The 16,231-nt window shown below is 33.6% G+C and overlaps 1 long non-coding RNA gene and 1 pseudogene across 1 annotated transcript; both read right to left on the bottom strand.

Annotated features, from left to right (window-relative positions):
- Positions 1-1,818: 1,818 nt before the first annotated feature.
- Positions 1,819-2,397, bottom strand: LOC102666486 (uncharacterized). The gene is made up of 3 exons (XR_418411.4): positions 2,272-2,397; positions 2,003-2,132; positions 1,819-1,828 (listed from the first exon to the last, which is right to left on the bottom strand). It is a non-coding gene; the product is annotated as an uncharacterized lncRNA (long non-coding RNA).
- A 148-nt stretch (positions 2,398-2,545) lies between these two features.
- On the bottom strand, positions 2,546-13,607 carry LOC100792773 (uncharacterized; annotated as a pseudogene).
- Positions 13,608-16,231: the final 2,624 nt, after the last annotated feature.

The following is a 16,231-nucleotide window of genomic DNA, read 5'->3' on the forward strand; positions in this document are numbered from 1 at the left end:
GTGGTAAAGTTTATCTTAATTATTTGTATGCTAAAGTTTTATAATCTAAATTATATCAAATTAATATCAATGAATTTTTTACTGGATAATTTGTAGGTGATATGGGCATTTCTAATGCTTTTTTTGTAACAAAGAGTTTTCTTGATGCTGACCTTGATGTTGTTAAAGAATATCAAAGTAAGTACTCTATTCTCTCATGTGGTTTTTCCCTACCTATTTGTTCTTTTATGTGATTTATGAATAAACTAGTCAGTAACCCGTGCATACGCACGGGTGGTTCCGCCAATTGATTTTCGATGAATGAATTAAAAGAAATGTAGGATTACTGTATAGGCAATCTGGTAAACAAATGGAACTTTTCCAAAAACAAAACAGTGAAAGAAAAAGAAAAACAAAAAGGAAGAAGGAAATATCTAAAGGTGAGTGTGTTGCAGTGGAGATAGAGAAATGCAAAAAGGAAGAAAGAAATACCTGAAGGTAAGTGTGTCATGGCGGAGAAAGAGAAATGTGAATCCGAAAAAGAAGAGGTAAATGTGGCGGTGGAGGCTGAGATATATCCTACAGGAACGACGACGAGATAGATGAAAAGAGAGCCATATCAAGAACAGAAAATGCAACAACGTTTCTAGAACCCTCAAGTTACTTTGTAAGCTTTTTTAATTGCAATATAGGCTTAAAATTAAATTCAGAAGTAAATTATGAAGAAAGTTAATATTTATAATTAACTAATTGTTCAAAGTACACAAAAACATGTATTCGATCAATTAGATTATTGATAATGGAGTCACTCAACCTAAACTGCTACACAAAAACTTTGTCATATAGGTAAATTGTGACAAAGGTCAAAGCCAAATTGCTAGGACAAACAAAGCTTCTAATAGATATAAGATAAAATGAATACAATAAACATGTACATATATAGCAGGATGAAAAATGTTGCTGACTTCTTTCTAAGCCAAATGCTTATTTGAACAATGCCCTTACTCAGGGACATGACCGTTTGCTTCTTCTTCCCTTTTTTCTTTAGAGACAGTCTTAGCAATTATAAAGCTGGGCAGATTTGTTGAAGATAAAAGCCTAGCCCACATTCTATCAGTAATTAGCACTTTGTTCTGTCCCTGAGTGATTCTCTGCATAACAAAGCAACCAACATAATGCTTCTAAATTCTATAGTTTCCTACTCAAAATTACAACTTCACTCACCCAATCATAAACTTGAAAACTAACTTTGAATTGGAAAGTTTAAATCCATTACATTCTTAACAAATAAATCATATCTATGCTGGAGAAGCAGAACCAACAATATCAAGCAGGGCAACGAACTCACATAAAATGGTATGTACCTATTGCATGTAATACCATATAAGGTCTCATCAAAATTAAGTAATTCAAAGATTTATAAATAAATATAACCTAGAAGGCTAGAACAGGGTAAAAAGAAAGAGAAATGAAGGAGCAACATTCTAAGAAAAAAAGATGCAAGAGTTAACTCTAATATGGTGTTGTGGTCTCATATTCTAAGAGTCTAGGAATGCTTAATTTTTGTATGCCTATTTTACTTTTCCTGGATTCAATATCACCTTTTGACAAACCAACTGCCATTTAACTTTTTATCCAAGTATTTTGGGACTATATAGAGAATGCTGAAGTTACAGAAAAACCACTTCTGTGGCCAAACTCAAAAATCTCAGTCACCTCCTTTTGAAAGTCAACAATATTAAAAATTAAAAAAGCAACATACTATCATGCCAAAAAGATGGGAAACTCAAAACTGCAAAACATACAATTCTATATTATTTTATTTCATAATTGATACATTACCTATTGCCTGAAATAAACTGTATCACATTGTTTATTACATTTATCACTTTTTTTATTTCCCTCTGTCCCTCTTATATAATTTCCACTAAACTCCCTTAAAATTAAAAAATAGGATTTACAATTTCATAACTCTTTTCAAGCTTGTGTAGCGGTAATTCTAGTTGGGAAAAGATTTTCGCACCTATTACCCAGATGTCGGTGCAGCTTGATAATAGTTTCCTCCTCTTCCTTGGTGTAGTTTCCTCTTTTGAGGTTTGGCCTTAGGTAATTCAGCCACCTTAGTCTGCGACTCTTTCCACATCTCGCAAGACCTGACAAATTAATAACAACAACAACAAAGTAAAACCAATTACAATGGATTCATATATGATTTAGCTATAATTTGTGCATGTGTATAATTAAACATTGAATATATGGTTCCTACAAATTCATGTAGAAGTTAAACCAAACCTTGAAAACAGAGAAGAAGAAAAATTGAAAGCCACATTGGCGACTATATTGATGGTACATACTCTCACATACTTAATTTGTTTCTGACCAAACTATTTGGTAAGTTCCATTTCCACTTGAACTGCATGAAAATAACAAACAAACAAAAAAATAGCAGTGACAACAATATACTCTTAATGGCAGTCATAACAACCATTATTGCCTATCCAAAAGAAATAATTTCTCTGTAGTATCAGGTATGATCATAGACACATGTAGTTGAATGGTATTTGCATTAACAAATGTTGCATGTGTATCTATCAACTACAAAGTCGAGAGCATAGCTGTTGTTAAGCCTCCAAAGTGCTAGTATTTGAGAAAGGAAACATCTAACTTCTCCCATTGTTGTTATGTTGAGTTGATTTCCTATTCGGGTTGACTGCAACAGAGAATATCAATATCAAAATCAACTTAGACATAGGAAAAACCAATTTTGTATCATGTGATGAATTGTAGATCACTTTGAATCTTGTGATACATGGATAAAGCAGTACAATTCCAATATTATTATTATTATTATTATTATTATTATTATTATTATTATTATTATTATTATATACAATAAGGCATAATAAAATCAAATAACAGAGAACAACCATGAGAACTAAAAACTTGCGATATTATACCTCTCTTCCAGGGTGGAATGGAACTTGAGGTCCGCCCGTGACCTCAATGGCAATAACGCCAGCCAACTGCGTCAACACAAACACAACATTAAGCGAACAAACACCAAAGACAAAAAAATCATCACTATCATATATAACCAATAAAAAAGGATCCCCAAAATTCTAATTTTGGAACTGTATATCTTTTGGTTTAATGTCTACATTGACTAAACAAATTAAAAACTTGAAATTTAGGGGGGAAAATGTTGAATCTCAAGTACCCGTGAATGTGCTTGTTCTAAAAAATTGAAATTTTTTGGGGCAAAACTCTCCATCCAGCAACACCCAGGCTATCAATCATATTTGTGTGTGAATCAGTTCCCATCATTTGTGTTGAGCACAACTCTACCAAGGTATTCTAAATTAACCTGCAAAATTAAAATGACAATATTCAGAAAAGAAATTTGAATCACAGGATGAAATTTTTCTTCGCTGCATGTAAAATTAAAAGTATTCTATATCAACAAAATTAGTATTCAAACTAAAAGTATTCTATATCAGCAAATTGATTTTGGTACTGCATATCATTAACGATTCAAATTGATTTTGGTACTGCATATTATCAAGAAGAACATTATTATTATTATTATTATTATTATTATTATTATTATATACAATAAGGCATAATAAAATCAAATAACAGAGAACAATCGTGAGAACTAAAAACTTGCGATATTATACCTCTCTTCGAGGGTGGAATGGAACTTCAAGTCCACCCGTGACCTCAACGTCAACAACGCCAGCCAACTGCGTCAACACAAACATAGCATTAAGCGCACAAACACCAAAGACAAAAAAATCATCACCGGGTAGAAATCAGCGTAGCTCAAAATAGGGAACTCCGCCTTGAGTGGCTCCAATGACAATATTCAGAAAAGAAATTTGAATCACAGGATAAAATTTTTTTTCGCTGCATGTAAAATTAAAAGTATTCTATATCAGCAAATTGATTTTGGTACTGCATATTATCAAGAAGAACAATATTATTATTATTATTATTATTATTATTATTATTATATACAATAAGGCATAATAAAATCAAATAACAGAGAACAACCGTGAGAACTAAAAACTTGCGATATTATACCTCTCTTCTAGGGTGGAATGGAACTTCAGGTCCACCCGTGACCTCAACGGCAACAACGCTAGCCAACTGCGCCAACACAAACACATCATTAAGCGCACAAACACCAAAGACAAAAAAATCATCACCGGGTAGAAATCGGCGTAGCTCAAAATAGGGAACTCCGCCTTGAGTGGCTCCAAAAGCCTAATAGCGATGTCCGATGGGTCCATGCGCACCAGCATCTCCAAAACATCAATCACCTACAGCAAAAATGAGAATCGTAAAAATGCACACCACACACACCATACTCATACTCACACTCACATGCAAACGGCAAAGTCGTCGCACTCACCGTTTTGCGGCTACTTTCGTCGGACAATTCCGCCATGAACCCCACTCCACATGAGTCCTTATCCATAGCCACCACATTACCACCAAAAGCCCAAAACTTGTTCAAACCTGCACAACACAAAATCCAATCCGCATCATAGGTGACCGTTTATAAACCAAAAAATAGTAAATTAAAAGAAGAAAAAAATATATGAGAGAGAAAGGAATGAAATATATCAAATACCAAGAATAGATGCTTGGAATTGTGTAGAAGAGAAAAGGAATCCATGAACCAAAAACTGATCTCACACACAGTATCTCTCTCTGTGTGAAAGACGGAGATTGGAGGTGGTGGTGGTGGAGGACCTTGCTGCTTTGAGAGAGAGAAAGCTTCCAACTTGTACAGAGAAAGAAAGTGAGTGAGAGAGAAAGAGAAAGGAGCCTTTTGCCACGGGAGAAAGAGAAATGGAAAAATAAAAAGGAAATCAAAAAGACTTGGGATGAAGATTGGAAAAGAAGACACCTGAAACAATACGTAGAACAACCAAGGGAGTGGGAAATGAAAAGGTTAGAAAAGAAGACACTTGGAACAATATGTGGAGCAACCAAGGGAGTGGGAAATGAAAAGGTTAAAAGACCAAAAAACCAAGGAAATGGACAGGTGTCACAACCTTAGGTAAGGGCACAATAGGCTTTTCTAGGGGGTTCTCTTTTATAGATAGTACTAGTCTGTAACCCGTGCGTACGCACGGGTCACTTGGTTAGTAAATTTGCAATCACAGTAATATAATTGAAGATTAGATAGATATGTATTTATAATGTTGGTAAAAGAGAGGTTGTTCAGAGAAAATAAACAAAATATAATTACATATAAAACGAAAATTATTACCACTTCCTTTCTCTTCTAATGACTATTTCCCAAATTCTTTCGTGTGGCCGGTAGTAGAATGATACCTCATCTCCGTGATGGAAATCGTTTTCCTTGAGAAACTTGTACCATGGCCGGACGATACTTTTATCTTTAATGTCGCGGTCGAGCGTAACAACGTCCCATTGCAGAGGAGGTGCATTCTTCCATAAAATTGTCCAGTGATTCTCACATTCTTTTAGATATTTCCTTGCATGTGATGGGATTTCCAGCATATCATTTATACAAATTAATAATGTGATTGAAATTCTCATAATAATGCAAGTTAATGTGATTGCATATTACCAACGGTTGGGGAGCACCCAGTATACATTGGGTTATTTCTGTTGTCCAGATATGTTGATGGGAATGAAGTATTGGTCTGCCACATGTCTGTTGATTTAAGGGAGGTGTAAAATGTAGATAAAAAATGGTGTTATCATCGCAGGCAAAGAAGTTGATGATGATAGACTCGTAGATTTTTAAATCTACCCTGACGTCTGCGAGTCCATCTACAAAAAAATATCTGCCTCGGTGTTGTTGGACTCGTATTGGGTAGGTTGCTCCATTGTATTTGAACCGAACCTCTTGTGGGTAATTGGGTGCCCACTGTTCATGGTAGAATGGGGGTATTTCTATGAATGTCTGGATATAAAAAGGAAGAAATTGTATGAAAAGAAATAATATGTCAAAAGAGAAAATGATATAAAGTTCCATGCGAAAACTACAGTCAAAGCAAAATGCTATATATTTAAAGTAATAATGTGGTGAATCGAAAAGCATGCAAATGCAATGGAAGCATGGAAGCCAGCAAAAATAGACAAAAATAGAACACGCAAGGCAGGAAAACGGGGAAAAAGCAGAACGAATGAATTGTAACTCTAGAGAAATAATATGATCAATCATAAACCATGCAAATGGAATGTAAGGAATAACAAATAGATGCAAGGGAACGAAAAAAAAGTTTTTTCTATTTTAAACTATAACCTGGTCACTGTGCAAAGCTGATATGAACCCTCATGGCACAAGGCCTGACTTAGGATCGTCTAGGATTAAACCTTGATGGAAAATGCGGAAATTGATTAAGGAAAGGATGGAAAATAAGGTGGTTAATTTCGTGGGTCTTAATAAGGTGGTTTCTAGCATAAAATGGATGAATGGGATGGTAAAACGTAGGTTAAGTGGTGGCTGGACAGAAATATAGAAATGGCAATAACGGAAGCTACAGGGCTCCAAATGAGGTGATTCCAAAACGAGGTGAAAGGTCTCGTTTTGAAATTCAATTTAGGCTCAAGAATCACTTAATTTGAGTGTGTAAAATGGGAGTTATGGTCACGAGATAATTTTGGGCAGAGGTGGATTTTCTGGAATTGTGGTTTGAAAGAACAAGGGTGGAGATGATAGGAAGGAAAGAATCACTCTTTCCAGCGAGGGCAACACACAAAGGTTGTGAAAGTCCTTTGATACAGCCAGGGTGTTCTTGAATCACTCAAGAATTTAGGAGAATCACTCTCACTAAGATAAAAGAGATAAACTCTAATTTTCTGAATAAAACTCAACTTCTGTTTATTGATAAAATGGTTCAGCTTATATAGAAGCTTTACAGCAGATTTTAGTAATGACCCACTAACCTAGAATTAAAATAACTTAATGCCATTAACCTAGGGAATTAAAAAAAACTTAATGGCTGAGTGTAACTGAAATTGTGGCAACCAAAAGTCACCCCCAATAGCCAACAAGTCAGCCACCATTTGGTCTCCCAAAAGGCTGATGCCTAGGTTGCCAATTGGGCCCTTATTACAACTTGAACTAAACCTAACTAAAGCCCTTTTAGTTGATTAACCCAAAACATATTTTTGGTCAGCCAACTTTACAAGGATTGGGCCATTATTTAGACAGACTAAACACTCTAAAATTGAAACAAAGTGGTGTCATTTAGTCCTCCTCCATTTGGGCCATGATACAACTCACAACCTTGGACTTTTCTCCTTGAAACTTGGGCTTGTATTCAAATAGTATGGACAGCACTTGTTGAAGAGCTTCCTTGGCTTTCCTTGCTCTAGCCCTTGTCATAGGTCCTCCAAGTCCTTCAAGTGGATCCTTGCCCTTGCTCTTGGTCATGTCCTCATCAAAAGCTGCTCTAAATTGGATGATTGCAGGTGGTCTTACAATTGGATATCTGATATGCATGAACACAAGATTTAGTAATGTCAAAAATTTAAAGTGAAAAAATAATCCATTGGAAGATATCAACTTTGTAAGAGACACTCCTTACTCTGGTTGAAGCGGTGGAGGATGAGATACTCATTTTGGGTTTTTCTAAAGTAAAAGTATGGTGATAGGATGTTAAGATGATGTTTCCAGAGGAACGTGTAATATGGGTTAATAGTTGAGTGAACTTGATTAATTGATTTATCTTTTCGATGGCATAAGTGGCGGTAGGTTTTTGTTGGAAATGGTGCAACTCAATAGTTTCTTCTTGAATGGGAAAGCTAGTGATGATACGAAGAGTCTGAATGTGAATAATTGTGGAAGTAACTGAACGGTTTTTTTGTGAATGGTTTCAGAACTGATTGGACTTTAGTGTTGTTTGTGGTGTGCATGTAATAGTTGGGCCTTAAATGGGTTAATTTTTTCTATGAGGTTTTCGCCTTAATGGATTAATTAATAGATTAATAATGTAAAGTTCACCTAATCACTAAACTATTTTACACGTTCCTGTGGTGGTAATTAAATTTCTGGATGGTTATTATTTTGTTATTAATAAAACGATGTGTATATGTATATGTATTTTTCTCACTGTGTGTCTGTGTCAAAGCGGTTATATCAATGGAATTGTTATTGTTATTTAAAAAATTATAGATTGGTTGTTGTTATTGTTGGTGGATTCTTAGTATTTAAAATCAATGGAATTGTCTGCAAGAAGTGATCACAAAAGAGTAGCACTGTTTCAAAAACCATGACAAAAGAATTGAAACTGATAGTCAATTCTCAATATTTAATATCAATTGAATTGTATTGAAGATTGTAATAACTTAAATTATATAATGCAGTGATAATATAATATTGAAGAATTGATTATTAAAGAATAGGACTGTTTGAAAAAGCATGACAATAGAATTGAACCTGATATTAAACAACTGAAATTTAACTTTTAATGTTTCTGAACACTTCTTTGAATACTACATTGGTAGTGGAATTCATGCTTTTCTGCTCATCATCATGAATCGGGATTTTTAATCCTTTTGCTGAGTTAACCCTTGACAATGCAACATATAATTGACCATGAGTGAATACAGGTTTCGACAAATAAAGTCCAACCATGGATAATGATTGTCCCTGTGACTTGTTAATTGTCATTGCATAGGATAGCATAATCGGAAATTGTCTTCTTAATAGTTTAAACGGCCAGGGTGATTGTGAAGGGGACGTTAACATTCTTGGAATATAAACAGCGAGGCCAATGTTTTTACCTTAGATAATATCAGCTGCAATTACATGTTTTGCCATCTTTGTTACCACTAATCTAGTACCGTTACATAGACCTTGATTTTGGTTGAGGTTCCTTAACAGCATTATAGGACTTCCAATTTTAAGTTTGATAGAATGAGTTGGCAAACCAGATGTGTTCAATGAATTAAGGAATTCAGTAGTAATTGATTGGAAATATGAATCTTCACTGGTTTCTAATTTATCAACGGAATCAGAGCTTAGATATTCCATGTGGTCACCTATGATTTGCAAAATTACAATTTCAGTGATTATATTTTTGACTGAGTAAGTGTCAATTAAATAAGTAATGAGATAATTACCTAGAATGAAGGATAGTACGTAATGATTGATTTGTTTTACTGTTTCATTTGTTGAAGCTAGTATTGCCTTGGATTTAAAGAATTCAGGATTATTGTGGTGCTGATCTAAGTCTGGGAATGTTGATTTGACTATAGCACTGATTGGATCATCATATTGAGTAATGAGTAGATGAGCAGGAACTTGAATTGTAGCATAACCATCGTTTTCATCATCTATAATTTCATCTCCAATGTCTAGAATCCATTTAGCAAATGTGGCAGTTTCTTGTTCATCAACTGATTCTAGATTGCTGTGTAACCGCATGTTTTTTGTCAAGGTCAATATTTCACACAAATCCCATAGATAGGATGAATTGATTGCTGCATTTACAATGTCTGAGCGGGTTCCTCTTGGGATGACTGATAGTATTTGACAAAAATCTCCACCGAATACTATAACTTTGCCTCCAAATATTTGATTTGAGTTTGATTTATTTGTGATAATATCTCTTAAACTTTGATCAAGCGCTTCAAAACAAAATTTGTGGGCCATTGGTGCTTCATCCCAAATTATTAGACTTGTCTGGTTTAGTAATTCTGCTAATTGGGTGCCATGATGGATATTACATGTTGAGTCTTCAAAAATTGGTACAGGAATTTTAAATCTGGAATGTGCAGTTCTACCTCCTAGTAATAATAGAGAGGCTATTCCGCTAGAAGCAACAATAATCACAATTTGATTCTCTGTTCTCACCGAACTTGCTAATGTTCTCCATATGAATGTTTTTCCCGTGCCTCCAAATCTGTATAGGAAAAACATTCCACCTTCATTGTTGTTGACAGCTTGGATAATTCTGTGATAAATTGTTTTTTGTTCATCTGCATTGATAGGTAAGCTAATGTTATATTGAAATGAAGATTAATTTTGTTGTTGATGGAAAGAATTAAGTGAGGGTAGATTGCCTGTTATTAATAGAATATTAACAGCATCAATACAATTTATAATTCGCAATGAGCATTTTTTGTAAGATGTTAACTGTCATTAATAGAATTTATAATATATGAATAGGTAGATTGCCTGTCATGGATGCAAAAAGATGCTCAAATTCTGATCTCGTTGCATCATGGTTGTAGTCAAGTTCTGATAATACCAAGTTGTTTTGTAGGTAGGATGTGAGATTGATATCTTGAGGATATGGCATTGTAGGATAGTCTATTAGTGATATTTGGTTTATGTGCAATAGTTGTTCAATTTCAATCAATGTCAAATTTCTAAGAGTATCATCATTGATCTGTACTTCTAAGAAAAAAAATCAAGTTGTTAGTGAATAAAAAATAAAAATCAAGTTGTTAGTGAATGATTCTGACCATTGCTGTGGAACATAAAAATAGTCACGGCCTACCTGAGTTGATTGTTGATTTACTATATTGATATGCAATGTCATCAGCTAGCCAATGCCAACATTGATTCCAAACTTCTTTAGGTTTGGTCATGGCACCCGTTAATAGAATTAATACAACCAATTTCCTTAGATAATTAGTTGTGCCCCAGCCCTTAGCCTCTTTGATTGCCTCAACATATTCTCTGTCATCTTGTAGAAAGCCCATTGCAAAACATGCTTCTCTATATGTTGGATATTGGATATTTGCAACAGTCCTGATATCCTCAAATGAAGTAGGTCCTTTGCAGCTGCCAATCATCATTCTTAAATAAAACAATTCTCCTGTGGTTGGTGGTACCCATATGAGTCTTCCAATGGTATATCCTTTTTTTCTGGGTTGCCATGATCTGTTTCTTTTATTATATACAAACTTTGACACAAATTGTGAATAAGTTAGATTCCTGACCTCATCAAAATCTTTATTAGTGTTCATCCAAGCTAGGAATTTTGAATCTGAAATAGTTGGTTTCGATAGTACATCATCTATATCATCATGATCTTCATAAAGAATGTTGTGTTGACCTGGAAGATGAAAATACAATCTCTCAACAACAGGCTTTCTGTCGTGGATTGGAAAAGCAAATATTCTCCAAGCAGCTTCACAGGTAGAAATGTATCTGTGATATAGGTTGGTTAGTAAAAATAATAGTGGGAAAATAAATTATGCAGGTTAAGATGAAATTACCTGCAATCTAGATATTCTTTAAGTTCATCATTTTGAATATTTACATTTTGAGCTGCGTCATTGCTATCAGAAACCATAACAGCAGTCACTTTGTCATAGCCTTTGTTTATGTATTTAAATAAATATTTGATTGAAGTACTTTGATTACACCATTCAATATTTATATGTGCCTGATATTTTTTCAGTAATTTTGGATTGTAAGGTACTACATATCTGTTATCAATGATAACATCATTCTTTGAAATTGAATGACCATTGTTTCTTCTACGATAGACTGGATAACCGTTTGAATCCAAAAGAGTCTGAGGCTGAAATTGTTTAGGATAAAAATGACTGCATTTGCCTTCTTTCATACATGGAGAGTTGGGTTGTAAAATTCCGCATGGGCAATGTATCATATGGTTCTCCACCAATCTGTAGAGTTCTGGGTCATCTTGATGGGAAGGTATTTCTGCTGATATTATTTGATCAATGCCAGTTGAAGATGGATATTTATTGTCTAGATGTAGAAATAGTAATAAATGCACGTGAGGGAGTCCTCGCTTTTGAAACTCTATAGTATGTAAATATGTGATTCACAAAAGATAATGTTACGATGGTAAGTATAATTCTGTATTTCATATCTGTAAAAGTGTTGGTTAAATTGTAATATTTTAGCCATTAATATATGTATTATAGAACAAAGAAAAATGGCCAAATGACCAACTTATATTTGTATTTAAGTATAAAAATGATGGTCAACTAAACTCTATAGTATGCATATTTGTGATTCACAAAAGATAATGTTATGATGGTAAGTATAATTCTGTATTTCATATCTGTAAAAGTGTTGGTTAAATTGTAATATTTTAGCCATTAATATCTGTGTTATACAACAAAGAAAAATGGTCAAATGACCAAGTTATATTTGTATTTAAGTATAAAAATGATGGTCAACTTACATGCAACCACTTTTCCCAGTAATTGACCCTTTGTTAAGTCTGACAGCATGTGTTCATATTTTAATCTGAAAATTCGTGATATAATATCTGGCCTGTCTGTTGGTTTGAGATTCAAAGGTGAAAGTAATCTACGAATTTCAGGCCAATTTGGATTACAGGTTAGAGTAATAAAAAGATTTGGAAAACGACAACATGACTGCATATTGCCATACCATCAAAGTAAAGTTGATCCATATAACGTGGGCTCCCAACAAACGTTGAGGGTAAGATGACTCTTTTTCCCTTGGTTAAGCCTTTAGCTGTTCCAGTATCCAATGAAGTTTGTAAGCTAGAATACTTATCAACTCTAAGCTTCTTTTGGTTGTTTCTGATATAGCTAAGTCTTTCAGATTCCACCATGGTATAACCTTCAACAATGAATTGTTGAAATAATTTTCGAGAATGCAATAAAGTCTATGCTTTATTTGACCTGGACTGAAGTCTATAAGCAAACCACTCTCTCATTGTCAGACGGTTTCGCTTTCTTTTTTTGCTAGATGAAGTAGAACGGTGAAGTATGTCAGCTCTATAACCGTCTTCTCCATAAGGAAAAATTAGAGGATACTGTAGTGGTAGATAGCTAGGGTGAAGTTCATGGATTCTTTGTAATTCTCCATTTTGAGTTTCAACAATAATATCTCTTTTTGAGCCTGGATGAAAATCACCAACAATAAGTGCAGCAATTTCCAGAACATTAGGCATATTATATACACGACCATCTTTTCCCCGAGCAGCTATGAGTTGCAATTTGATATTATTGGCTTGATCACATGCCAATCTATCCCTGGCCATTCTAAAAATTTTAGCATGAGAATTGTGTTGATTGAGCATGTGACTTAAAGCTGAAACAATATGACTCTGAATTCTAGAATATTGACTGAAAAAACAATATTTAAAAATATTCATAACTGCACAAACTATTGTAAGGGAATGAATAATTTTCTCACTGATAGAAATAAAAGAACTTCTACCTCATGGCATTAATTCTATATTGCACTTCATTTTCTGTGTCAAAGATATATAGCTGTGCAAATTTGGGTTTTTTCCTAGGCATTGGTAATAGACTGCCTATTCTATGGCATGGTTGGCCCTGTATTCTGATTGTAGGAGGTCCTCTTGAATTATTACTTGTTTTATCTAGCTTAATTCCAGTAGAAGTAAAGGCAAACATCATGTTGTATGCTCGTAAGTTATGTTGATAATTTTTACTATCAATTGTATCATCATGAAATAGAAGTTGTTGGAGATATTGGGGTGGATTTTGTAATAATGGCAATTCAACTTTGCCATCTCCAAACATAAACTGAACCTTGGATTCTGACAATTCTTATTTTTTGATATTCTTTCATCATACCACATTTGTGCATTACAATATCTACATTGGATGAGTTGATCACCAAGATCAGAATATCCAAAATTGTTCAATATCATAGTACAATATCATGATAAGAATTTTGAATATTAATTTAAGAGCATGTACAGTAGCATCTGAAACTGGAAATCAGAATTATAGTCATTACCTTCAGTGTTGATTACAGGCTAATTAGTTGAGATTGACAATCCTCAAGGGAGTCATAAAATTAGAGCATGAACCTGTATAAATTAGAAATACATATAATAGCAATATTTGAACCATAGCAAAAAAGAGCATGAAACATTTTTTTTCAGTACCTTGTGTGGATTCAGAATTTTCACTTTTGATGAATCAGAAACAATCACTAAAAAATAGAGAGGAAACAAAAGAAAATGTGATTAAGGCAGCTAATAAATTGATTTCTTGCAGAACATGCTATATCAGATGTCTCACTATTATATTCTGAAGTGCAATTGACTGTTGGTTGTGAAGATGACTGAGCATGAGCATGTCGCTTCTGCTGCATAATACGTTTTTGTTGATCCTGGCTTTTGCAGAATCACATCTCTTTGCATGTTGATAGTTCTGCATGTTGAAAATGACTAAAGGCAGAATTGAGTTAATTATAAACTAAACAATAGATTTATGTTCAAATGAAGAACCAAATGCTTGTTTTAAATCTGCAGAAACTACAATAAAATTAGAAGATGGAAAAAATCGGACATGAAGCATTTCATTGGTTCTCATTATAGGCTGACTATTAGTGGTGCATAAATTAGAAATACATATAATACAATGTTTGAACCATAGCAAAAAAGAGCATGAAACATTTTTTTTCAGTACCTTGTGTGGATTCAGAATCTTCACTTTTTAATGAATCAGATGCAATCACTAAAAAATAGAGAAAAAACAAAAGAAAATGTGATTAAGGCACTAAGTAAATTGATTTCTTGCAGAACATGCTATATCAGATGTCTCACTATTATATTCTGAAGTGCAGTTAACTGTTGGTTGTGAAGATGACTGAGCATGAGCATGTCGCTTCTGCTGCATAATACTTTTCTGTTGATCCTGGCTTTTGCAGAATCAAATCTCTTTGCATGTTGATAGTTTTGCATGTTGAAAATGACTAAAGGCAGAATTGAGTGAATTATAAACTAAACAATAGATTTATGTTCAAACAAAGAACCAAATGCTTATTTTAAATCTGCAGAAACTACAATAAAATTAGAAGATGGAATAAATCGGAGATGAGCATTTCATTGGTTATGGATTATAGGCTGACTATTAGTGGTGGAATTTCCTGGATTAGATATGTTTGCATGTTGCTAATTTGTATATTGAAAAAGGGTAATGATAGAATTGATGAATTGTAAGGTAAAGAGATGAGACCAAAGGTAGATGACATAGCAAAACTATGATGCAACATTAACAGCTAGTAAAATTGGTAATATAGAAATCATGACACTTGGTTTCGGGAAAAATTGGGTTTTGGGACTGTTGCTAAGCTTGCAATGAAAGATATTGTCTATTTAGGACTCTGGTGTCAATCTAGACACAAAACCAAGGCCATAATTGAAAATAGGTAAGGTAGAAATGATCATAGTCATTGGCGAAATATTGACTTCTGTAACTGCTACTAAGTTGCAATGGAAGACATTGTATATATATTGATGAATTTTGCATTCACTAACATAAATTTGTTTAATTTGTACGCTCAAATCTATTAGCTCATGTGTTCAACTTAAATATGAAATTTCTATTTTACATCTTTTATTTGGCATTATGTAACCTTGTTGGCACATTACAAATTTTTCTTTGATTTCTCTTGGCCATAGATTAGACTGTTTTATATAGTTCTACTTTGCTGTAGTTAAAATCAAGATTATAGTTGCGTAAGCCATCAATGAACTAAAAAATTGCAATTGAAATATCGAACACATGATTTTAGCAAAGCAGTGATAGCTAAAAAAAATGGAGTGATAACATTCATGGCAAACACATTCTAAATGAGGAAATATGATATCAGGATAGAAACTTTTATTAATTTAAAGAGCACCTCGATTGAGAAGGAAAACTGAAACTAAAAATTTAACACAATCCTCTGCATTCTATTTTTTTCTTAATCTGGTTTTTTTTGTTGTTATTTTCACGCAATTCAAATGGAATGGAATTCATTAAGCAGTTAACCAAGAAACAATTAAGAATATGAGAATATCGAGTATCAACATGATCGCCAATGTAGCTATAAATTTTCTCCTTGTTGTTTTTAATATTTGATGTTATTTGAGCATCAATTTATCTCTTCACCGTTTTTTTATTTAGGCTAACTCCTCCATTAATTTGTTAGAACATATAGACCATCAAAGGTATGATAAAAAACAGTTCAATTGTATCGAGGAGAACCAAACAATGAATACTGGGAAAATCAATTGTTTTTAGTGCCATATTTAATATAAGAAAACTTGCAATACTACAGCAGGAACACATAATATGGACAGATCTCAATTTAGAACGTCTAAAAGCATGAATCCAAAAAAACCGGTTTTCAAATGTTCAAAGCATTAACATGCTGGAAAAAAAAGCCAAGGGAATTGTCAAATGCAGTGATAACGAAAACTACATAATTGCCTGCTCAATATGACAATATTTTAATAGCACGTGAAAACACAACAATAAGAATCTAGAATAAGCTAAATTG

Source organism: Glycine max, chromosome 15, assembly GCF_000004515.6.
Source record: "Glycine max cultivar Williams 82 chromosome 15, Glycine_max_v4.0, whole genome shotgun sequence".
Taxonomy (NCBI): Eukaryota; Viridiplantae; Streptophyta; class Magnoliopsida; order Fabales; family Fabaceae; genus Glycine; species Glycine max.